The sequence below is a fragment of the Poecilia formosa genome, unplaced genomic scaffold (genome assembly GCF_000485575.1).
Source record: "Poecilia formosa unplaced genomic scaffold, Poecilia_formosa-5.1.2 Scaffold11, whole genome shotgun sequence".
Lineage (NCBI taxonomy): Eukaryota > Metazoa > Chordata > Actinopteri > Cyprinodontiformes > Poeciliidae > Poecilia > Poecilia formosa.
The window spans coordinates 995,834-1,021,136 of record NW_006799950.1 but is presented as its reverse complement, the minus strand read 5'-3'; the positions used below and the strand labels follow the sequence as shown (position 1 = coordinate 1,021,136).

Genomic DNA, 25,303 nt, shown 5'->3' with positions numbered 1-25,303 from the left:
CCCCAAGAAATCCAATTTTTAAAAATGTGCATCCAAACACCATTAAGAGTTTATTGTTATTCTAAAGAAGCAGCCACTTGAACACCAAGCCATGCGTAGCCTAATGCCTTCGACTGCAATGGCCAGCTTCGAGCTCAAAACGCTGTATAGGTTTTCTCATTTTATGAAGCGGAGCATTGACGTGGGAATGTGTAGGAGTGCTGCGAGTAATGTTGCTGGAAGTAATGAAACATGATGGGAAACAAATGTTTAATTGATTTTCATGCCAAGTTATACTGTGCTTTACATTGTACTGAACTCAGTTATGTCATAATCAGACTAAATTAGCTTAACTTCTCTCATGCTCACATTTTTTTTTTTTACCGAGTAATAAACAGTAATCACTAGTTTGGCTTTAGATTAATTTGACAGCAATGTTGGACATTGATCTCCCCGCCCTTTATAAGATGTACATTTGTGTTGTAATAGATATCAATCTGAAGATAAGCTAATAAACCAATGTTATATTCAGTTGACAAAAACAATCTTTTTCGTTACGGCATCGACTTCAGAACTCACTGTATCCTTTTTCATTCTTGACACACAACAAATTGATTCAATGAGGGGAAATTGCAAAAAAATAAAAATAAATTACAAAAAACTGAGCTTTTTGATTGATTAGGTGATTAGGTGATGTTTGTAATGTTGATGTTAAATCATAATGCATTTTCACCCCTCTCCTGTTTAAAGTGGGAGAATCTCACATCATGAGTGATCGATCGCCAATCAACTTTGCTGGGTTGGAGCAGGAATCCAGCTCTGTCCCAGTCACAGAAATGGAGAAGCCGACGATCAAAAAGCAACATTGTTAGAAAGCTATGGGTGCCTGTTCAGCAGCTAAAAATTGTAGCAGAGGTTTAAAATCTCAGGACTGTTTTGTCCTATTTGTCTTTGACTATTGCATGATGAGCATTATTAAATGCTGCAAAAACTGGAATAGCAAGATTGAGCTCTTTGTATAGAACTATAATGCAGTGGTAGCTTCAAGTCTTACCAAAATTGCTGCTCATTATTTGATTTAGAGCAGCTTACCAGAAATTGCTGTTAATGTTAATCCAAGAATTTGGAAGCGTGCACCAACATGGATTGAACGTCTTTGGCAGACTACAATTCTAAAGTAGTGCAGAAAACCAATGTGGTCGTTCACAAGTTCTTCTGATTGACCAAGTTGAAATTCTACTGGAAAAATCCAAGTGAATGGAAGAAAGCACAGACTGAGCTGTAAAGCAAGGTTAGCGGAAATACATAGGAAGGCAACGGCAAGGCAAGGATGCAGCCATCTACCAGGAAATTCTAGACCTCTTCATCCCCCCCGTTACCAAACTGTATGGAGATGCAGATTTTATTTTCCAGCAGAACGTGGCACCTGCCCACTCTGCCAAATGTACCAAAAGCTGCTTAGATGACCATGCATGCAAGAGTAGGCTCAATCAAGTACTGAATGTCAAAAATATGTTCTTGACATCTTTTTTTTTTCCTATTGTTTTGATGTGCTATTCTAATTTTCGGAGACATTACATTTTGGGTGTTCTTCGCTTGTAAGCCATAATCAGTAAAAACTGCAAAATAAATAAATAAATAAGAAAAATGAATTAAAAAGAAAATGTGTAACAAATTTTTGTAAAATATCTGTTTCACTTTCTGAGAGGACTGGCGAGAAATATTGCAGTTTTATGCAATATTCAAATTTTTTGACATATAACTGAACATCTAAGTCTCTGAAAGTTTATTGTTTTGATTGGGCCCTTTAAAACAACCTGTTTTGCATTTGCTTTCTATCCATGAATGTGAATCATTTTCATGACTTTTTAGTTGTTTTTTTTTGTTTGTTTTTTTTGCAGAGGAATTTTAACCTCAGTCAACAACTTTATTTACACCTCCTTCCACTCCCGTGGCAATTAAGGCCACAGCTCGAGGCAGCAGCAAGGACAAATGCTTGAGCGCGGCCTTGCTCCGTACGTCCATGCATAGCTGAAAGCGGTATTCCTGATCTCTGAATTCCAAATAAAAGTCTGCACACACAAACACAGGGACGTCTAGAGTTGCAGATATATCTGAGAGGGTGAAACGGGAGATGGGAAATTTTGGAAGCAAGCTTATAAAACAAATGTTACTTTAATTTGGTCCTCGGGCCGCCTTGTGTCCCCGAACCCCAGCTTTAGGTCAGCACCTCCCCACAGTCCTATCAGAACTTCACAATTAGTTGATTGAACCTTCCTCCAGAGAGCCATCTGTCTGGGCACACTCTGGAACTGATGTCCTCACCTGCCCGAGGCAATTAACTCCAAGTACGACTTTGCCCGCTCACGCACCACAACTCTCCTCCCATCTGAGTGGAAAAAGGTTGAACTACGTCGAAGTTGAAGAGGAGGCGGGAAGCGCGCTCCGGGCCCCTGGAGGATGATGGGTAATTACTTCCGTCAGATTTATACTTGCAGTCATGCGGAATCTTGGGTGACTGTCTTCAACCCCCGTGGGCACAGGAAGCAGAAGAGTTCTTCTCTTTTTTTGGGGGGGGTAGAGAGGAGGCCATCTCAGGTCAGCTGAGAACGCAGGGTGGGAAGCGAGGAGAGGGCAGCTGGTGGCGTGAAGAGAAGGTTAGATGATTAATTAGAGGAGCAGCTCAGGGTCAGCCTCCATTGTTGGGGTGAGGGGTCAAATGAGTGCGGCATTGAGTGCCTCACCTGATGCATTGCTTCACCTCCCGTCCTCGGCTACGCAGGAAAGATGAAGTTGTAACTCAGGGCAGCGCGGCGGGAGCAGAGAAGAGCAGAGACAAGATGAGGACGTTGGGGACAAGAAGAAAAAAAAAAATTTAAAATCTGTGGATTCGGAGTGTATCAGCTGACATTTCAATTAAACTGCCGTCACACAGGTGCCAAGAGGATTGTTGACTTCACATCTGGCACAGACACATTTTGCCACGCAAAAGGATTTAAATTACCTTAAGAAGTGTTGAAAATTTGCTCAGCCAAAGCGGGAAAAGAAGTGCCAGGGCACTCTGACAGAAAAAGAAATGCGTCCAGGAATGCAGGAGATGCCGCCGAAATGCGCCCGTTCATTCAGAAACGAGGATAAATCAGCCTAAAAAGAAATCAAGATTTACCTTCACGCACATTCAGAAAGCAGGACACTGAAGAAAAAAAAAAAAAGCTGTTTAAATTTTACCAGCAAACGTGAGGAAAATTTGATGAATTATGTTTGGGTAAATTTATTAGATATAATATATTATTTTATGACTTGCTCTTATTAAAATGTTTCAGCAAACAAAAAAGAAAGTTACACCCTTGAATTATTTTTTGCAAATTAGACTAATTTTTAAGTAAGACATTTAATTATGTAAGTTATTGAGCTTTTTATTCTGACTGAGGACATGAGAGGGATTTTGGTTTTAATACATTTAAGTTACATTCAATAAGTGCAAGTTTAAACGTTTACACACTTATAACAAGAACATCACATGCATTTTAACCCTTTCATGCAAGAATTATGATCCTTTGTGCCAGGATTTTTTTCCTTTTTTTTTTATTTTCTTAAGGTATAAAAAAAGGTAGGAAAAAGATGTTGTAAAATATTTTATTAATTTTTTTTAGGTGATCAACTGTAATTTTCTCCAAATACAAAGTAATTTGAAAAATACATGAGTAGTATTGTTCTTTAGGGGTTATCTGATGTTGGTTGGCATGCTTTTTTGTCTGTCGGCCATATTGGATTTAACAGAAATAATTTCTTGCATTTGCAGCTGATGGCCAGTAGTTGATGGTGTATTTTATGATGGATTAGTGTCCACTTCAGTGGTCTGTGTGCATTTATAACAAAAAAATCCACAAGAAGCACAAGAAAATGGCTTTTAGATAGCTGTCCACTGTAGTGACCACTATCTTAATAAGGGTTCAATTTCTTATTTATGAAAGTGATCTAAGATTCAACAGGAGGGGCAAAATTGCACAATTTATGCAGCTTGGTCTGCCTGTGCTCAGCAGTAAACAGCAGGCATCGGTTTAACACACGGGCACCTGTACATGTATTAAAGCAATAGAAAACTTTTTCGAGCAGTAACTTATTCGGGGCTCCATTTTCTGCCGTCATCCTCAGCAAGTAGCAATTAAAAAGCCTCTGGCTACTAATCACACTTTCAAGTAAAATCAAGCAATAAAACGATCTGACCTACGTTCTTGATGGAGCTAATAATTATATGACAACAGTGAAATGTCATTTTTAGATGATCGGTTGATCACTTAACGTGAGATGGTGGCCTATGGAGACAGTGACGTCCAGCAACACTGCGCTGTATTTCGTGCTTGTAAAAATGCTTGAGCTGATGGTCGTTTAGGAAACAGTTTGAAAGCAGCTTCACCAAAGCAAAGCGTAACATTACCGAGCATTACTTTGCATGTTTTTGGTTTTCCGAACGTCCTCCCAGGACGGTTCTCCCTCTCGCCCATTGAAGTTGGCCGGGGGGAGATGATAGATCTGTGAGGCCACACCCTGTCTCTCCTCCCAGTCGGCGTTTCTCTCCTTCCTGCCCGGGGCGAGCAAACCCTGGGAGCCGGGTTGGTGCCATAACGCTGTTTTTCATACCTTCTGTGTAAACATCTCTGACAGTCGTATATGTCTTTGGACCAACCCTTTATTATTTCTCATACCCTCTCTATGACTTCTCTCTCTCTATCATAGGAAAATGTCGCTCTGCACGCTGCTGTGAGGCGCTGATGTCCTTGAAGAAAACAATGAAGACGTACAGAATGCTAAGAACCACATGGCCATTTCATTGATAGCAGCGGTGAGCTATCAATCTCTGAAACAGATTGCCTATCAGTTGCACGGCTCTGTCCTCGACATGTCTTCTACCAGCACAGAGGTGACCTTTTAAAAGATAATGCGCGGTAAAGATGACGGTAAATCCTTCATTCAATTTAGAGTAAATTAGCTTTTACCCATTAAACAGAGGAGAAGCATATCTCTAATACTTTGATAATTGCGATTATTACTATTACAGCAGATTATTCACATCGTCACATTATTTAATACATTTTCCAGGAAGCTAATGAAGGCTTGAATTAAATGTAAAATAAATGATTAGGCTATGACCAGCGTTCCCATTGTTCCGTCTCGCTTATCGAGCGCTTCGTGTTGGCTTTTTACAGCACAAGAAAGAGCAGCTGTGTCAATCCTCATTAATTCTCCTTGTGAATTAGAGGCAAAGTAGATGATAGGAAATTAATGTCTGCAAGGAGACACTTAAATTATTCAACAGCAACAGGATTACGATGGAATATCCCCGCACTTTCTTCTTTTTCCATTCTTCCTTTTCTATCCAAGTCTACCTTAGTCTAATTTGACGCTCCTTGCTTCGTTTCTATCGTTTCAGCATAATAATAGATATTATATGCTCAAATTAAATCCTGCGTAAAACTATTGTTGTCTACAACGTTGGTCTTGCTGTTATGCATGTAAAGTCTTACTTTGAATTATGTGACTATTACAAATATGACAAATATTAGACATTGACAAATATGAAGTTTTGTCAAATTTGTAAGAGCAAAGATAAATTTGTTCATAAATGTGTGTTTGCATCTATAAAGTTAACACCAGGCAGCCACAAGGTCATAAAGTCCATATTCCACTTTTCCTATTAACATTAAGTGCCTGGTCCTAAAGCATTAAAAGTAGGTTATTTTGTCACTTCTACCCTTCCGTAGATGTGAGTACGTCCATCCATGGTTGTCTTTCCAGAGTGTCTCCATGTTGCCCACTGATAAGCTGGCAACATGGAGACACATTACATTTTTGCTGCCATCTTTTGTTTAATGTGTAAGGCCATTTTTTTTATTCTAGTTGTAATTAAATCACTTTGTTTTATAGAGAGAAATGAAAACATTTTAGACATCAGTATGTGAGCATTTATTTTGAAACAACAGAATATATAATAGTGTTCCATTTTTTTCACATGACTCCATGTGTTCCTTAAGTTAAATATATATCTCCAACATTTTCACCCCTATCTTTAACACAAAACTTAAAAGAGTGAAAATCGGGCTAATGTGGTGGCGCAGGGGCAAAGCACGACCCACGTATTGAGAGCCTAGTCCTCATGGCGGTGGCCGCAGGCTCGATTCCCGGCCTGGTGACACTTGCTGCATGTCTTCCCCTCTTTCCTGTCAAACTACTTTCAAATAAAGGCCACTAGAGCCAACAAAACCTTTTTTTTAAAAAAGAGCAAAAATCAAGTTTAGTGCAGACATCTGTTTATGTTCAAGACATTGTGAAAACCAGATGTGTTCTCATATCAGCTCACTGGCAACCAGTCAAATACAGGCAAAACCCTCTTTGAGTGAATGACAGCAATAGGCGGCTCAGGTTAACTCACTCACTGATACATCTAAATAAAACAAAAAACAAAAAAACACAAACTTTAGACAAGATTATTAACTGAAGTAAATTCGGTTCTTTCCGTGTATCATATTTGTGATCATCTTCACTTCAGCTCCTGCTTTACTTGTTCTTTTTTTTTTTCTTTAAGGTTAATCTTCCTGTTACATCAAAGAGAAACAGAAATATCCCCCAGCGGTTGTCTTGATTCGAGTCAAAACTACATTAGATCATATGCTATTCTGAAACGTCTTGGGCTTGATGGGCTTTGAAGAAATCTGACAGTGTGAAGGGAATTACCTGGTTTAGACCTCGAGGGATTCGGGGGATCTATTGAGGTAAAAAAAATAAATAAATAAATATATATATACTGATTTAAGGGTCTATATGGTGAATTTCTGATTACCTTCTAAAGTTTTGTGGCTAAAGTCGAATGGGCTAACCAATAACATTGCTATTTGGTTGACCTCTTGATTCCTCTGGTAAAAAGCAGTATTTTGGAAGATAGCAACATTTCTCTTGCATGGTTATTTAATTTAAGGTAAATAAATCACCACAGAGATAATCAATTTTAATACTAATCCCTAAACCACCAAAATTCCTAATTCTCCCATTGGTCAATTTACAGCAAATGTGGATATTATTCAAATCTCCGAACTCTCTCTTTTATTTTTCAGTATTACTACTATTGTACTATTGTGTGCAGGTTGTTGTCAGTATTAAATTTTTTTAAGGTTCTCTGAAAGTGAAAACACTTGCATACAATTAGGTGCCATTTTGCAGAGGGAGGCGGACTGTATTAGAGAGAATAATCTTAATCTCTTCACTTTTCAAAATCAGCTTTAAAGATTTAGCTATAATCAGCAAATCATACCAGGACATGAAAACTATTTTACTAGTGATGAAATGTTTGATCCTTTTTGCCAGGCTAAGAAGAGGGATCCCAAAAATGTCCTTTTTTTTTTCCATTTATGAATGACAAGCCGACAAAAAAAAAAATTCAACGCCATCGAAGACAAGCACAACTGCAGTATTTTTTTTAATTTTTTTAAATTACAGTAAAACAGTGAGGCTAGGTGGCAGACTAGTCCAAAGGTTAGGAAGGTCACAAGAGCACAGCAACCTTCCAGAGCCTTCTCAACATCTCCAGTTTAATAAGATGAACCCAGACAGAGGTCAAGTCACCAGAAGACAAACCCACGCCATATTTTGAAATCATACCTCCAAAAAAAAAACAACTGAGAATCAGCAAAAATGAAATATTAGCCTGAGGATTTCTTCAAATAGTTTCAACAGAATAGGTTTATGTGGAGGAACTTGAGGAGTTTTCAAAAGCTCGTTTCTAAAAAAAAAAAAAAAGAGTGAGGAGGTCATAGCAACTGGACTGTTTCACTCTCAACCATTCGAAATGTCCTTGTCTGCAAAGGACTAATCAACTTCTGCTTCTGTCTGTTTCTCCCTTGTGGGAAGAAAAGACAGATAAGTAACTAGTGGCTTCTTTAATCCAATCAGATTAACAGCTTATATTGGTGCGAATGGGACAAAAACTGTTTGATGAATTCATCCCAGTAACAATTTCTCTTTGACAACAGTAGACACTTGATTTGCACAACATTGTACTAAAAATGGAGAAGAGATGAGTCACATTTCATCCTCTATTACTCTGAATAAGAACATGTTTCACTGATGTTTGATTTTCTAATGTTAAATAAGTGAGCTTAAAGGCAGTATGTCTTTCCAGCTTGAGTTTAAGACAGAAATATGAGCCTGTTCTGTGAAGTGCACACACACAGACACTCCTAAACACCAAACTCACACAAGCTCCTAATAAATTATTGCCCAAGCGTTAGGCTATCTCCATATCCATGACGCAGCTCCAGCCTGCAGTAAATAACCTTGTGTCCCCACATTAGCAGGGTAGCAGTGTTCCCCTTTGTTTTGTTGGCACACACCCAGACAAAAAAAAACAAAAAAAAAACACGCAGCATCATCTGAGCCTGGGCCTCATCATCATAAATCTATTGACACACAGAATGCCAGCAAGGAGGGGGCAGCTAATTATTTCAGGGTGAATAGGTGGGCATTGAGGTGATACCGACACAAAGAGGTAAGGGATCGAAGATGCCACCGACAAGCTGGAGTGGGTTCACATAGAGGGTTCTCCATGCGAGGAACAGTCCCCTATCAATGTCACTGTTAAATATTGGTCAATTCAAGTTATGAGAACTATACACGCCACACATCCTGTGACTGATAAAACATGTCTTCAGCTGCTAAATGTTGTAATTTCACCAATTATTATGGTGCGTTCGCACCGAAAGCGATTTGAGCGTCAGGCGCGTCTGGTTTACATTCAAAGTCTACGCGGAAGCACGTCGACGGCCGTCCAGGCGCGATTTGAACCGTTTGGAGCGTTTGAAGCGTCGAGCACGTCCAACGCGTCCGACGGAAAACAGCGGCCAGAGCTGACGCGTCTGAAGCGCCTCCACGTAGGATTTGAACGCAAACCAGACACGCGAAACGCTTGGTGTAGAGCAAATGGGTCAAGGTTCTGCTTTCAGAGAGTGAACTTGAAGCGTCGCACGCGTTTTTGACACACCTAACACGTTTGGGGTGAACGCACCATGAAGCGTCTCATCTGGTTAATGTTTGACTCTCCCTGTTTTGTGAAGGAGTTTTCGCCAAGTGCATGGAGACAATTTAACAGAACCAATAACTGTTTCTATCCCTGAAAACACAAGCCCTTTCATCACCACCCTAATTTATTTACGGCGTTTTAACTAACAAGTAGTGGTAGTGAATGCTTCGCAATCCTGGATAAGCCGATGCAAGACGAACACCAGCATCCCTGAAAAACCAGAGTTAATCACTCCATTTGCTGCAGAATTTACGAACACCACTGGAGATATTAAAACACCAACAATGTTTAAGAAGTGAGTCACAAATGGCATTCATAGATTCAACAGAAGATGTTGGTTGTGAGCTCAGCTCTACATGGAGCATTGATCTACTTAAACTCTGTGAAAACAGCCGATATCACAAAATCAGAGACAGTCGGTTTGTTTTACTTTGGTTCAAATCTGAATTTTTATCAGTGCAGAAGAATTTTTTTTTTAACAATATTTTTTTTTTTCTAAATTTGACAGATGAAAACATAAACTCCAAAGAACAAGGTATTGACCTGCTACTGGTCTATAGTAGCCCGTCTCCAACTCCTGATAAATGTGGTTCTTTTCTTCCGGCTATGGACAGAGCCGGAGTTAAGAAATAATCAGTTTGTCGGTTCTTGAAAAAGGTGGAAATATTAAGAATTGGTGCCAAGCGAGCATTAGTTCATGTCTAGAAGGAGTTTGGTGGAAAAGGGGCTTCTGATCCACCTAAAACCGTAAACCAGAAATATGCTGGTTACCAGCATCAATCTACACTAGGTTATAACTAGTAGCACTTTCAAAACTTTTACACTACATTCTCAAGATATAAAGTTATTTTTACAGAAATGCCAGAGAAAGCGGTGGAAGTCACTCTGGCCGCATGACGCATAAAGTACGGCATCACTATCGACTCTCTTTCAACAAAAACCAAGGCAGCTGTTTGCAGCTGTTATTCTTGTGTACTTCCTAATGAGGATGTTTGCCTGACAGGCCACTGAACCTCTTTAAGCATCTAAACGATAAAAACAATCACAACTTAATGACTGAATTATAAGGAGACTGTAAGACCCTAAGACGTCTCATTACTACCAGTAAAGTTTTGGTATTGTACCGACATGTAATGGTTTGTTGTCAGGGATGCGTCGTTTCTGCTGCACTGCTGGTGTTCATTGAACTTACAATGTGTTTTGGTTACAGAGGGATGAACGTTGGGGCATCTGCTGGAGGGAGGTTGCTGACCGCCCAATTATTGTTTGACCTCAATAAAGTTTCTTCACCATATAAATATTTACCAGACACTGTTTCTTCTCAAAGTGTCTTTTTTTATACAAATCCCTGAAGCACAGCCTTAAGGCATTTAAAACCGTGGTTGCTTTGTTAAGTATGAGAATTTCTCTTTGTATCTAACAAATGTGTATTTAAAGCAAAGTTGGGTGAAAATGTCACCCCACAAAATAATAATAAAAAAAAAAATATCATGAAAACAAAAAAGCAATTTGATGGTGAAAAAAATAAATGTTGGGAGACATTTAAAAAAATGTTATTTAAAAATACTAAATTAATTAAGAACCAGCTGAAAGTTCAAATGAAAGAAAAATAGAAGTGACGAGACTGTAGCATCGATTAAAAACACAGATTGTTCTTTATCTTATCTACTTATGAAAATAAAACGGGAGAGTACAAGTTTCAGTTATTAGATTTGGAGAGCACTTAGCCTTTCACATGCAACCAGGCAGGTTTGTTCTTTCTACCAGATTATTCAGCTCTAGTTTTAAGTTTTCTTTGATGATCTGAAACATTAAAGCACAACAGAAAAAGCAAAGTAGGAAGAATTTTTTTCAAGGGGTCTAAAACTTACTTAATATGAACTTATCACCTTTATTTTTTGAGACCACATTTCAACTACATTGGATCTTAGACGAATTTTTACTCCATCAAATAACTATAAATGGGACCCTCTCCTAATCTATACTTTGCCAAACTAATAAAAGGTAATCTCTGCTCCAAATGCAAACAAAACAGAAACAAGGTGCTGACTGTAAGTTCTGGATTTCAGCTGCGTCCGAAGCCTGAAACAAACGGTGGTCTTGTCCTGTTTACGCTGAAGATAATGAATAAGGCATGAGCAACATGTGCTACGCTTTTTCCTATTTTATTTTCTTTCTGCACTATCGCCCTCTCAGTGTTACACTTGCTCATTATTCAATGTTTCAACATCAATAATGCATCAGCACCATGCACACTGGTCCTCATGCAGATCTTCACCGTGTTTTACGTTGTCCCAAACTTGTCTTTGATATTTTTGCTCAATTCCGTTTTGTCTCCTCGTGATTTCCACATGGAAGCCGCCTTTTTTTAAATATGTCCCCTTGTTCAATCGCAAGCTAGTGAAATTAGCAACTAGCAATCATCGGTAAGTGGTAAGCAGCTAAAAAAAAAAAAGGAAGAAAAAAGTAATTATTTCCCCCAAGAGCGCGGAGGAAGATATTGGAAATTACTAAGCTGGTTAAAACAAAAGAACATGAACTGAATGCAAAAGGCTGCTGCTGAATGATGGAAAAGTAAATGAAAAGTACATGCCAACAAGTTTTCTATTTGAACTTTAAATGGTTTTAAATGGTCAAAGTCAGAGTTCATTTTCAGATGCATGCTACATTTCAGATTTCATGATGCACATTTTCTTCTGCTCCAGTTTTCCATTCTATCTTCCCTGCCTTACGAGTATCTAAATCATTTAACATGAAACTTGCACAAGTTCCATCCATCATCACTGAATATACGGGCGACAGTATTTCTTTATTTTCTTGTTCTGTGCGTGACATTGGAGGTTGTTTTTAAACATTCATATTCACCAGCTCTCGGCAAACTGTGTGTAAAATCTTTTTTAGCTAAAAGCTGGTGAAGACTTGTCACAAGAGAAACAAAAGGGGTATAGTGGTCATAAAGTAAATACTGTATTTGTAAAGACTACAGCTGAAGTGTTCAAATTCAATTAAAAAAATTCTTTATTGATCCCAAAGGATCAATAAATTAACTGGAAATAAACCAAGACACCATTTGACACTTATATAATCATTTGGAGCAATACTATGTGTATAAGTAAATATAAACAGTATATAACAATAAAAGTGAGGTTCAATTCATTCCTCTCCACACAAAAGTGTAAACTTTGACAGATGTTACTGATAACCCCCTAATAAAAGTTTTAATTTCCCCAAATGATATTCTTTCTACAGAAGAAATGATCAATTTAAAGGCTGGTTAACTTCTGGGGAGGTTTTTTCCATTTGTTTTTTTTTAACCAACAGTGAATGAATGTGGTGAATGCCTGCAGTGTGAGCATCTGTTCAGATTTCTGTCTCAGTATAAAATGTGGAGGGAAAATTCGTTTATAATTTCTTATTAAAAGGAGACTGTCTGAAACTGATTTTAAGAGTTATTATATTTCTGTAAAATGCCAAGAGCTCCAAACTGTGAAACAGATTGAATCAAACAAACAGAAACGAAACAGACGACTCTTCATCAAGCAAGATGGTTGCCTAGGTGAATTAGCAACAGGTGCCATGACTGTACTGGAGATTCTTGTCAAGCAAAACGTAATTGAACTGAAGAAGTATTCAGATCCATGGCGTCCACACGCTAAAGCACGTTTATGCTAAAGATTTTCGATTCTTCAGCGTGAAAGAGGCTGAAAGTCATCGTGAAGACCAAGGAACCCAGAAAACAGGCAAGGGAAAAGCCATGGAGATTTTAAAGCAGGAGTATAAAACAGTATTCAAAGCTCTGAACACAAAGCAGCATTCAATGCATCATTTGATCATGGAGGAGTGCGCCATCACTCCACATGTGCCAAGACATGGCCATCCACCCTAAATGACTGGCTGGACAAGAGGGGAATAAATCAGAGAAGCAGCCAGTAGTCTCTGTTAGACAAAAGGGTGATGATTATAAATGCTAGCAACATTTTTCACATTTTCATTTAACCACATCCAACGTCTCTTCACTTTGACAAATATGCCTTACTTCCTGTTGGCGTATGACATAAAGTCCCAAAGAAATACATTAAAAGTTGTAACATGACAAAATGTGGAAATATTCAATGGACACACAGGATTTTGCAAGAGGCTGCATCCGACGCTAGTCTCTCAGACAAATCAGGACCATTTTAGCCTTCACAGGAATTTCAGCAAGGCCCCCCCAATCTACATTTGGAGGGATATTCGTCAAAACCGAGAGCAAAAAATGCAAAGCAGCTCCACTTGTAGCAACATGTAAGGCAAAAAATATCCCTAAATATAGATTTAGCAGTGAGTCAAATCTCTTCTTTTCAGGGCTGGCATCGTGTGGCTGTCTCCCACCTGGTGTAGTCACGCACCAGTGGGTCGGCTCAGTTGGGGGCCGAGAGAGCTCGCAGACTCAACCCAGATGCTGATGGAGTAATACCGCTGCCGCTCTGATTACGTTCACGGGGGAGGCAATGACAGACAAGTGAAGGCAACCTGCTGTGCTGCACGGTGCCAGAACAGAGAGGTGTGCTGCTGTTTATGTCTGTGTGTAATGGGCTTGATGAGCAGAGCGTGAGTGGGCTGTGTGAAGTACCAGAGAGGGTGGGGGCGGCGCAGTGTCTGACTATTAGATTTGTCGCATGATATGACTTGAATATTAGAGGCACGGTGAGAGAGATTTTGCCAAGCATGCATAGAGACAAAACTGTACCGTACATGGTCGACCACAGGGTACAAAAAGGAGGCGACTCCAACATTTGTGGGATTGTCTACTCTCGGATGCTTAGATTTGGATTGGGAAGCAAATTGGACATGAAAGTCACGACATTTTGCACACCGCCATTACAGTGGATATGAAGTATATACACACCCTTTGCGCTTGGTCTCTATCTTGAATGAATTAGACCATAAATAATATTGCCACGTTATAAACCTTTCATATGACATGTTTTATTCAACTGAAAAGAAAATAAGCCGAATTGAAAAATATAACAGATTAAAGCATGACAACAACCTGGTTGTATAACTACAAGTGACACTTTGTGGAAACAGATTTTAATACCATTCTAGTCTGTTAGCATTCCACTATTAGACTGTAACATATGTAAAGACTTGCAAAGTTCTCCAAATGCCTCAGATTGCGAGGACATCTGTTGACCACAGCCCGCTTACGTTAACCTATCAGGTATTTGGTTGAATTTAAATTATTACAAAACTTCAGTTTTCTTCTAGAGAAATCAATCTTTTGCTCATCGTCACTTTTTATCTTCACCCTTCTGACAGACATTAGAATGGTGCAGTTTTATCCGTATTTTGATTTCGGTATAATCTTTGGTTATTTTGTGCCAATCGGTCCAGTTGGGTCTCATCCACAAGGTTTTGGCAGATCTTAGCCAGGCCTGTATTTTTTTCTCTGGATGACAAAGTTGTCCTCTCACAAATACACCTCTTACTTAGATCAGACATTAGAAAAATATAGGAGACCATTGAAGATCAGAATCAATAGTAGCCAGAAATGCCAGTATGGACCTTGGCAGTCTCCCTGACCAGTTTCAGTCTCATACTTTTTATTAATTATGTAGAAACATCCAGTTCTCTTGATGCCACTGTTGTCTAAAAATATATATATATATTTTTATTTCTTCACTGTGTCAACATATAAAAAGTGGAGGATGTTTTTTGTATTCTCCTCCTGACTGATACTTTCATATGAGATCATATTGATCCTTTATAACCCTTCTGCCAGCTATGGCTTATGTAGCCAAAAGACACAATTGAGCAAAATGTCCTAAAACTTCTTCACAGATAGCTAAACATTATTTCAGGTACGATTACAGTCATAAGAATGCCGAATGCTTGAACTTGAAAGGAAAACCAATGAAGTTGAAGTCAATGAAGTATTAGTTTAAGAGTGTCCTTACTGTTGCAGGTTACAGAAGCTCGTTTTTATTTAATCCTCTAACAAATCTGTTTATTTTTTTCAGATGAAATGTATGGTGCATACGTCACAACCAAACATTTTACCGGGGATGTGTGTAGACTTTCTACGTCCAAAGCCCTTTAATCCATCCATCCATCCATCCATTTTATGGATGTCCCTAGGGTATGTCCGACTAGGGACATACCCTTGTCCCTAGTCGGGTCGGGAGGGGTGCTGGTGCCTATCTCCAGCGAATGTTTCGGGTGAGAGGCGGCCCTGGACAGGTCGCCAAGTCTGTGCAGCCCTTTAATATATTTCTATAAAAATCAAGCTTGCTTTATTAAAATGGCACAGGAGGATGTAGAATTACTATCATTCCTGGCACTCGTTCTCATGGTACATCCTGTTCTCTGACCCTCCAGACATTTACCTGCTTCCGTTTCTGTGCGGTGTCCGAGGCAGGGGTGTCTAATATGGGTTACTGGTAGTGAACCAGGACTGGTGACCCGTTAAAGATATACAACCTTAATTAGTTTTTTTTTTTTTTTTTAACTATCACCTTCTCTTCATGTTGGGGATGGCATTTATTTGCCTAACCCTAATTACAACTTCATCTGAATCCATTAAAACACATTGGGAGAGAATGTTGCCACAAAGCTGTAATTGAACATAATGAGGTTTGGCTGATTAGTTGCTGGTTGATAACATGCTTGGTAATAACCCACACTTCTTATTGGATTCTATAAATAAAATTCAGTAGTCCCGTACATCGACTTTCATCCATTTCCAGTGATTTACAGAATTGATTTATGTGACATCTGATCAAACTCTGGCCCGACAGAGCAGGACTCCAGGATGTCAATGGGCCTCAGGTACTTTGGATTTTAGATTTAAACACTAAACCCTAAATCCTTCCATTTTTACTAACATTAGTGTCCAGGTTTAGTGCCAAGAACACGGAGTTATTCTCCAGTGTCCCTCCAATTTAATGAATACATCTATTACAAGAAACTAATGCAGGTAATAAAATGAAAGAATTATGCACAGCACCCTTGTATTTAAGGCACTGGATGAGTTGAGAACCACAACTCAGGAATATTTAAGGAAAATGTCAGTCACATCATTTGCACATTGCTCAGGCGAATGCTGTAAATATAAGTTAAAAGCATTAACCAGGTAACACGTGGAGTACGTGTCAGAAAAAATGAGGAAAATAATCATCGTCCTGCCTGATCATCTGATTCTGAAGAGCTCATAGCATTTTTCGCACTTTTTCAGTGTCAGATCAGCTACAATAATCAAAAATAAATAGGGTTTTTTGGAGGAGTGAATTTATATGTTCTTTCAAATTAAATTTTGAATAGGCAACACGTGGAACACTGGGGATCAAGAAATGAACGTAACAAAATAACTAGACATAAGAAATGCAATAAAAACTAGAGCAACTAAGACAATGTCTAGACACGAGAAATAAATATAACTAGAATATCACAAGGGATGAACTACAGTAAAAATGGAAAGAAGGCAGGAATAATAGAAAGAACTAAGGAACACAAATAATAGCAAAACCTAAAACACACACCCCAAGATGCAGTCAAAAATAAAAGGTTCTGTGTCTTGTTACATACATATTTGTTCTAGCTTTTTACACGGTTTTGTTTCCCAGTTAAATATTTATCTCATAAGTCATTTACACATATTATATATAAATATATATATACATATATATATCAACATATGATGTGCAGATGAACCTAAAACCAATCATAAAGCTTTAATCCCCAAAACAACTTTCCCTCTCATTAGCTTTGGTCAATTAGTGGGAGTCACTTTCCAAAGCAATCTGGTGCATGTTCCTTATGCCATGCAGCAGCTGGCTGGGGCATGAGAAGCAAGCAGAGAACTACAAGGACACAAACACATCTAAAGTCAAAAAACAACAGGCTTTCTGATCTGCTTTTAATTTTAGATAGATTAGACAAGATAGATAGATAAATAGTACTTTGTTTATGTGAGCATGTAGTTCATTTAACAATTCAATGTGCAGGTTCATCCCAGTAGGTTTTCAGGAGTTTCATGTCCTACAGAGATTTAAAGGGACAGGCTACAAAGGGCTCAAATGCTGCAACATAGACCTCATGTCGAGGAAAAGAAAATGAATGCTTGACTTTTTGTCACCCCAGCAGTCATCTGACAAATCCGTTTTAGTGACATTGCACTGTTCGCTGCAGATAGACGTGCCGAGAGCTAACCTCCCACCTCCAACACCAATCAGAAAGGAGAACCGGCCTCATTATTCAGGACAATTAGCCAATGGGCTCCGCGTCCTCTGCCATTACTCACGGCTCATTTGGTTCCAGTCAGACGACGATGCCATGTCCAGTCAGGCTGCACGTCACTCAGGAGAGGTGACACAGAAAGACGAGAGAGGCGGCCAGTTCAAGATCAACTGAGCCTGGAACGCAGCCGTCGCTCTTTGTTTGATGCATAACGGGTAATATGTTTCCTCTGATGAGGAAACGTTTTGCTGCTTTTATCAAACATGAGCGATCTGTATGGGGCAACCTTGTAGCACAGCGGGCTCGAGAATTGAAGTGACAGCTAGTCATGCTTCTGGCAGAAATCTGTATAAACAGATACACACAAACACACACAGATTAAATTTTGTACGCATGAGTAATTCAACCGCTAACCCTCTCCCGTAGCAGTTTGGCATTAGTGTTTAATCCAACAACCCCACAAATTTGGATGCTCTTGGCTAATTTGGCCTCTTTAAATCCATGGTGGTTTATGTCTACAACTTTGCACATCATTCTTTTTGAAGGGTATCCCACATAGACAGCTGGGAGCCAGAGAGAATCAAGTCTAACGAAACAATACGGTGTGTATGTCGCATTGAGAATAAGACAGAACAGTAACACCACAGAAATCCGTTAAACCTCAACTTAGGTAATAAAAAGCCTCAATGCCATTCACAATCAGGGACACTCTTAAAATCTGGTCTGATTGCTTTTGGTGCGGGCATGCAATTGCAGCCAGAAGTTAAAATGGGCTCACCATGGGCACAATTATGTTACAGGATTTTGAAGATTTCTCTAAATAATTTTTTTTCCATGGATAAATGGTCATATAGCACAAAGCAGCTGCAATGATTCTTAAAACAGCAATTGCAAAAACAAGTCAGACAGGCTCTCTGAACATCTTTGATCATTTTTTCCTTTGGAACTTCATCTGCTTTTACGTTTATGTTCAATCCATTACCACATCCTCTTTAGGAAAATATTGTTACAACTCCATTAACTCAGAAATATCAATATTTTTGTGTTCAGGCACAAAAAGACTAACCTCACAGGATGAGCCGCCATTACTTCTGCACATAATTCAGCACACACACCACTTCAAATTGGACTTATAGGCTCTTTGGTACCAACACAGCTGTCACAAATTTGTACCCAATTCCTTTGCAGGATTTACAAAACAAGCTAAAAGCAAATTACAAAAAAAAATTATTACATTTTTCCACCAACAAAGGGAATTCCTAAGATCCAAAGGATGATTTTTATGTAAATGGTTGAAATGACTCTTGATATGCCTCACAGTTTCTCACATAAAAAAAAAAGTTTATAATTCAGTGTTTTTTGTTATTTTAATAGTTAAAGTAGAAATCTGGGTTGTAAGCTCTACAAAATACACTGATTCTGCATCTTCAAAGAACAACATTACCTTCAGAGGAAGAGCTTCAGAAAGTATGTGGGAATCTTTGGGATTTATAAGCATGAGAAAATATTAAATTACTCCGGTTGCCATTAGCCATGTTGCACCAAATTGTTTATCGACCCATATCTCAGCGCTGACACTTTCTGATGAATGATGTTATTAGGAAAAGGAGGAGCAGCGGGGGTTGGGCATGACAAGCCATTTTATGACTGCCCCAAAACATTGACCATTAATACGCCTGTGCATCTGTGCATAAAGCTTGTATCATGTCCATTCTTCCATGTACATTGGTACGCAGATTGAACATTTTAATGTGAACCCGACACTTGTCTTTCAGTTAACCAGTGCATTCATGCTTGCAGTTTGTCCCTTAATGCATGTTGTTGCCTCTCGTAACATGATGAGGGATAGAGTTCACACCGACGTACAGTACGTATTGACAAACTTATTAAATCAGGAGCCTGATGAAGTCTGGCAGTGAAGTTCGTCTGTGTTTTTCCATGGCCGTGGGGTAATTTCTCTGATAAACACATACTCTAGTGAATTACTGCAGAAAGTACCCATTTTGAAAAATCCTCTTCTCTTCTGTGCTCTTTGCCAAATGGAAGGGCTTTTAGTCAGGATGACAGCAGTCCTTTCAGTCTGGTTAAGTGTTCAGCCTCCATTCTCAACAGCATGTTAATAATACTAACAACTGAAAGAAGGGCTCGCTCCAGCAAGAGAGCCAAGTTCCAGATTTCTGCTTTTACGATGCCTCCGATAATGATGCCAGCAACATTTACTATTGGCACAGGAACCCCAGGGAAGACAAATGATGCCTCAAGCAAACCCATTATTTTGAATTTACACTTTCAGCAGGATAACAAGAACATTTTGATGCTGTAGCGTGAACCAACCGTTGGATTTTGTGCTAGCACTGACGACGACTCTTTGCTCTGCTGTCCTCGTCAGCTGACGTGTCGGGTTTCAAAAAGTATCGGACAAAGATGAGATGAATTTTACTATTCACGCCCAGACCTGATTACATCCAAACCTGTAGAATGAAGAAATCACAGATCCTGGTCTGGTGACATGAAACAAGAAGATATACATCTACAATCGTAAAAAAAAAAAAAAATTCAAAAGTCGTTGAGGATCAAAGTTGTTTGTGTCTTTCAGTTAGGAAAGGGCTGCAAAACCATAAGGTTTTCAGAGTCGTTATCTACACACGGAGAAATTTTGTACCTTCCCCTGTGCATCTTGTTATACATCTGGCGTTAAACACAGCAGACTCACAATTCTGTTTTTTAACAGCAGTGTGTATTTTTTAGATATACTGTGGTGTGCAGCTATGAAAATATTTTTTGTGTTTTGAAAATTTGCCCTTTATGCCAATATTACTTTCTTTAATTTTATATATATATCTCACTTGAGACATAAAATCTAAAATAATTGGAATTTGATATAACTTTCTTTCTCCACAATTTTCAGTAAACTGTTAGATTTTTCACATTAAATATTTTGATAAATATTTCTCCAATTCCTCCAGTGCTTTTCTTACTTTAAATTCAGTTTTTATCTCAGCGGAAAGGCAAGATTAATATGACGTATTGTCACAACATGGTGATAGTTTTAACAAATATGTAAAAAAAAAAAAAGAATATATATATATATATACACACATATACACACACATATATATATATATATATACATACTCTATAAAAGTTACATACTGTAGCTTTTACAAGAAGTAGGTTTAATACCTGCTTAATTTTTTTTTCAAAACACTTTTATTCTGACAAATGAACCTCAATGAAATTAGAACTTAATGAATGTGACTGTACATGTGTTGGCTATTGATACATGGGCAGTTGCTCAGGGCAACATTAGTAGGGGCAGACGCATTTGACCCAGATAAAAAATATACAATAAATTATTTGTCAGCTGCACCCTTTATAGGTCTTCGATTATTTCTATGCAGTGGAACATCTTTTTTCTGCTTATATAATTTTTGGCATCTTTTTGGGTGCCGGAAAAAGAGGCTCAACCCGGAGGACACTCATCCCAGAACCACCACTGGCTACAATGCTGTTTTACTTCTGAATCTTGTATCAGTTTTCTCTAATATTTGACGTATTCAGTCAGCAATCTGTAAGGAGCCTCAGCCATAAGCTGAAAGTCCTCCAGGCAGAGCTGCAGTAAGTCTAGGTGACATTTGAGTTGCAGCAGGTTTCAAGTCATTTGACACCTGTCTCATTTACATCTGCTCGGGGCCCATGGGCCGCTGGTTTTTAATGTACGTGTGCTCGGACTCATATGGACCGTGCGTAAGTGAGACAGAGTGGGAGCGAGGCCGTGCCTCACTACACCTACGAAGGATCAGCCGGGGTCGGAGGAGAAAAATGAACTAATAAGCCTTTCCAGTGGCAGAATCTCACCCAATTTATTTCGAAGCTAACAGGCGTTGGTTAATGAGCTGAAGCAAAGCGCCGGCTCTCTTCCTCCTCTCTCACCCTCTTCTCCTGTCCTCTGCTGTTCCGCCGGTGATTCTGCAGACCAAACCAATTACTTCTGAGCGTACCCATTCACGTGCACAAACGTTGACATTTATGAGGCCAACCCCACATGTTCACAGTCTCCGGTCTGAAAAGAAGAACACCGCGCGCTTGCATAAAAAAACATGCAGACGTGTTGCTCATATGCAGCAACGACGAAAACATGTCTGTATATGCTAAGCTTTTTGTTTGGTCTGCCATTTACTAAAAGTCACTGGAAGGTTCTACAGTATTTAAGGAAATTGTTGGATTCATCAGTCTTTATCTGAAAGCGTCACCAGACATATGAAGTCAAACTGATGTAGCACTTTGCTGACATTTTGGAAGCAGAACAGATTGCATAGTGTTTAGACAGGGGACATAAACTATTTTAGAGGAAATCCTGTAAAAAAAAAAAGTTTTGCATTTCGTCACATTGTTGGTAAGGTGCATAGAAAGACAACCCATTTCAGTATAGAATCAAGTTTCAGAATCACACAATCAGCTTTTCAAGATTCCTTGTCGGACCCGGTGGTTCTTGGATCATCCTCTAAAAGTGTCTACAGCTCCTTATGAGCAACCAGTGACTCTGCAATCATCCTTGGAAGTCTGGAAGGTTTTGGAGGGGTTGGTGGCCCATCATGAATCACTGGGCTTAAATTTTACATGTCTTGTTATCCCCCTCAGTTCTGTATATTGAGTTTGGTCATGTTTGTTGAATCTTCAATATCTTTTGTGGTACAAATATTATACAGAAATTAAGAAAGGTAAAAACATATATGATGTCATTTTTTTTCTTCTTTTTTTTAATTCTGAATGAGAAGAAATTATTTTTTTTAACTGATACTACTTTTACACTGTTGCTTGAATGAAATCTTAATTGCCAAGACTATAACTCATTTTTGGCTTGACTGCAGATACTTAAATCCACTTATATTTCAGTCAGTATCATCTTGTAATCAATCAAACTTTACGTTTCACTGATTAGACTTTACGTCCATAATTTGTAGGATTGTTTTGGATCACTGATGAGCTAAAGGCCACTAATTTCACACAGAGGCTAAATCATTTATGTGTAGTTAGTAGCATCTTAGGCTAACTAAATATGGCAGCACATCTTTGTAGAGTCACACCATGTTTATCATTATCCATACAGATATTTAGAGCGTACAATTTCTCAAGGCAATGCTACCCTACGGCCTATAAGAAAAATGTTAAGTACATCATTTCTAATGATGTAACAAAACACCCTGTTTTTTCATTTATGGTTCTTTCAAATGTCATGTATTATCATGAGACTAAGCTTATTTTATCTTCACAAATTATATGTATTATGCTTAATTTCTGTTATTTCTCAATTTTATTATTATTATTTTATTTTTTTTACAATATTTTATAAAGAAAATTCAAGACATCAGTAGTGGTAGAGGGTCATATGAGGTGTGTGTAAATGAGAGTACCATCAGGCTGTTTTTCTCACTAATTTCTTTCTCTCTTAAGCAAATGTCCCAACTATCCTTGCTTAGTACATCCTTTTCCAATGCACCATCTCTAAAATGCCACAACCAATAGATTACATCTGATTACCGTCGTGCTGTGGCGCTCAGATCACCCATCCGGCTCAAATAGTATTGAATTTATAGGTGGGAGATTAAAAAAATCCTACTCTGTAAGTAGTACAGTAGAAGTGAACAGGGAACAGCTCAAGTGACCTTTTGAGAAAATGCCCGGGGAACCTTCCAGCAAAATCCCACATTCCTGGAACAGCAGTCCCTGACATTATGGATGGGGATTTGCAAATTAATTGCCAGCTATGCTGTTTCCAGACAGGGAATTTAACTTCCCAGCAGCTGTGAATCATCCAACAAACATGCGAAAAAGGAAATTGAAAAACCTTCATATACCCTGAAAATTATTTACTTAGAACACAGAAGTAATAGAGCGAAAACACATTTAGTACCAACTCACTTCACCCTTCTATAAAAAGCAGATAAAAGAAATCTCATTGATTGTTTCTCATCTGTTCTTGAATTTCTTAAGATTTGGGGCTTAATCTTTGCTTATGGACTTCTTGTACTCAGGCGTGATCTGAAACTGTAAATAATTAGTTCAAGTCGTGATTTGACAGCTACTTTTTCACACAAGGCCAACAAATATTTTTAATTTCTTTGTCTACTATTACAATTTGTTTGATGAACTGAAAAATTAAAGTAAAAAAAACCTAAAACAGAATGAACCTGTAATGGGGGAAACGTTTTCACATTACACAAGGGTATTGTGATTGATAAACATTCTTCACGTACATTACACAAATTTGTTTCACAGGCAGCGCCTCATTGGTTTAGATTTAGGCCCATAATAAATATATTTCTAGATGTGCCAACATTTGCTGTGGAATAAAAAGTAATTGAGTGAAAACAAGAAACAACCAGTTCAGACATATCTACATGTAAACCCTAAAACTGTTTTAAATTTTTCTGCTTCTCTTAGGATTTCCTACAACTCGTATTGCCTTTAGCTGTTAAAAAGAGCTTTGATTTTGAAAGTTGGAGCGAGTCTGGCACACATCATGTGCAAGGAGGTGAAAAAGACCAAAATGTACCTCTAAATTTCGTCTATTTTCACTGTAGTGCAGATTTCCTGCTTAATTTTCCTATTAGAAGAGAGATAACTTGAACTTTAAAACAGCAATATACCTAAGATTCAAAAGTATTGGTATTGGAGTTTAGTGGGAGTGGAGCGTCGCCATTGCACAGCCTCGTATCTGCTTCGTCACAAGCACAGCCTAACCGTTCTGCTAACATGGCTAAACTTTAATAAAACCACACATAAGTTGGCTATAAAACACCGAAATTATACAGTCCTACTATATGTGATTTCGCACGCATTTTATTATGATTACCTGCATAAACCGTGGAAGAGAAGAGACGAGAAGCAGAACATTCTGGTTTGACGCAGCCGCAACACCGTTGACAAGAAGGTTCCCTTCTTATGGCGGGCCTACTTCCTTCACACTACACTGCCCCCTTGTGGCGCCATCCACAACCGCATTCACATCAGGATCAACCAAATAAATATTAACAGGTATTTGCTAGAATGATTTTTCCCCCCTTATAACTGGCATGCTCCTAATAAACTGTTAATGAACTATTCTCAATATGAAATAAACAAATGTGACTGCACAATTTGTGTGCACGTACACATACATCAGAAAAGGAGCTCATGTTATTTAGGAAAATATCTAGGCATAACTAATGTTAAGTAGCCATCTGGGACATTTATTTTACTTTCATTCTGCATGGAGGCTAATTTAAGTTGCTCTCTGTACCTTAATGTACTGCCTAAAGGTACAGTGGCTTTTTAGGAGTGACATGATGCTGATTTTTATTCATTTAAGCTGGTTAAGTTGGTCACACTGGGCTGGGTGTGTCCTCATTGGGTCGCCCCAAAGCTCTAATGGCTACAAAACGTTTGAGGACTTAATTACAACCTGAGCAGTGCTGCGGGAGGCTCTCAAAATCTGTTAAAGCCACTTGCCTTTTAATTCCAGTAATTTGTCCCCTTCTAATTGTATAAGTCGGTCTTTGCAGGCAAATGACTTTGGAAAACCAAATCTGTAAAGGAATCTTACAGCAAGACTAATATATGGGGGTATATTTTAATTAGGCCCAAGCAGCTAAGCGCTGCGAAGGCCTATTGTAATCGTGCTGTTTATTATTATTTTTCCCGTGCCAAATGAATTGGCTTTTTGGGGGCTTTATCATATTCAAAAACTCACCAAACTTGGCGGGGGCATAGAGCCCGTGTTAAATTTACGTATTTTAAGGTCCACGGAAAAATTGCAACAGAAACGGCTCAACGGCGCCACCTGGAAACTTTCAAAAGACCCTTTCCTATTCACTTACTTTATCGTAGAGACTTGAAATTTGGTACACTTGTAGAGCTCCCCAAGACACTCAGAATTTACAATTAATGTCATAGTGCAGGTGTAACCCAGGTTGAAATAGCCTCTTCATAAAAATAATAGTAAATTAGATAAATAGGAAATAAATAAATAAATAAATAGGAGAATAAATAGGGAAT

The 25,303-nt window shown here is 38.6% G+C and overlaps 1 long non-coding RNA gene across 4 annotated transcripts; it reads right to left on the bottom strand.

Annotated features, from left to right (window-relative positions):
* Positions 1–235: 235 nt before the first annotated feature.
* On the bottom strand, positions 236–24,244 carry LOC103131692 (uncharacterized). 4 transcript variants are annotated; one of them, XR_001661005.1, is made up of 7 exons: positions 24,123–24,244; positions 21,125–21,329; positions 19,601–19,737; positions 17,331–17,611; positions 2,724–3,123; positions 2,305–2,617; positions 236–1,362 (listed from the first exon to the last, which is right to left on the bottom strand). It is a non-coding gene; the product is annotated as an uncharacterized LOC103131692 (long non-coding RNA). The 4 variants fall into 4 exon arrangements; XR_001661008.1 differs by lacking the exon at positions 236–1,362 and adding an exon at positions 18,711–18,745 and having other exon boundaries at positions 1,742–2,617; XR_001661006.1 differs by lacking the exon at positions 236–1,362 and adding an exon at positions 1,742–2,221.
* Positions 24,245–25,303: the final 1,059 nt, after the last annotated feature.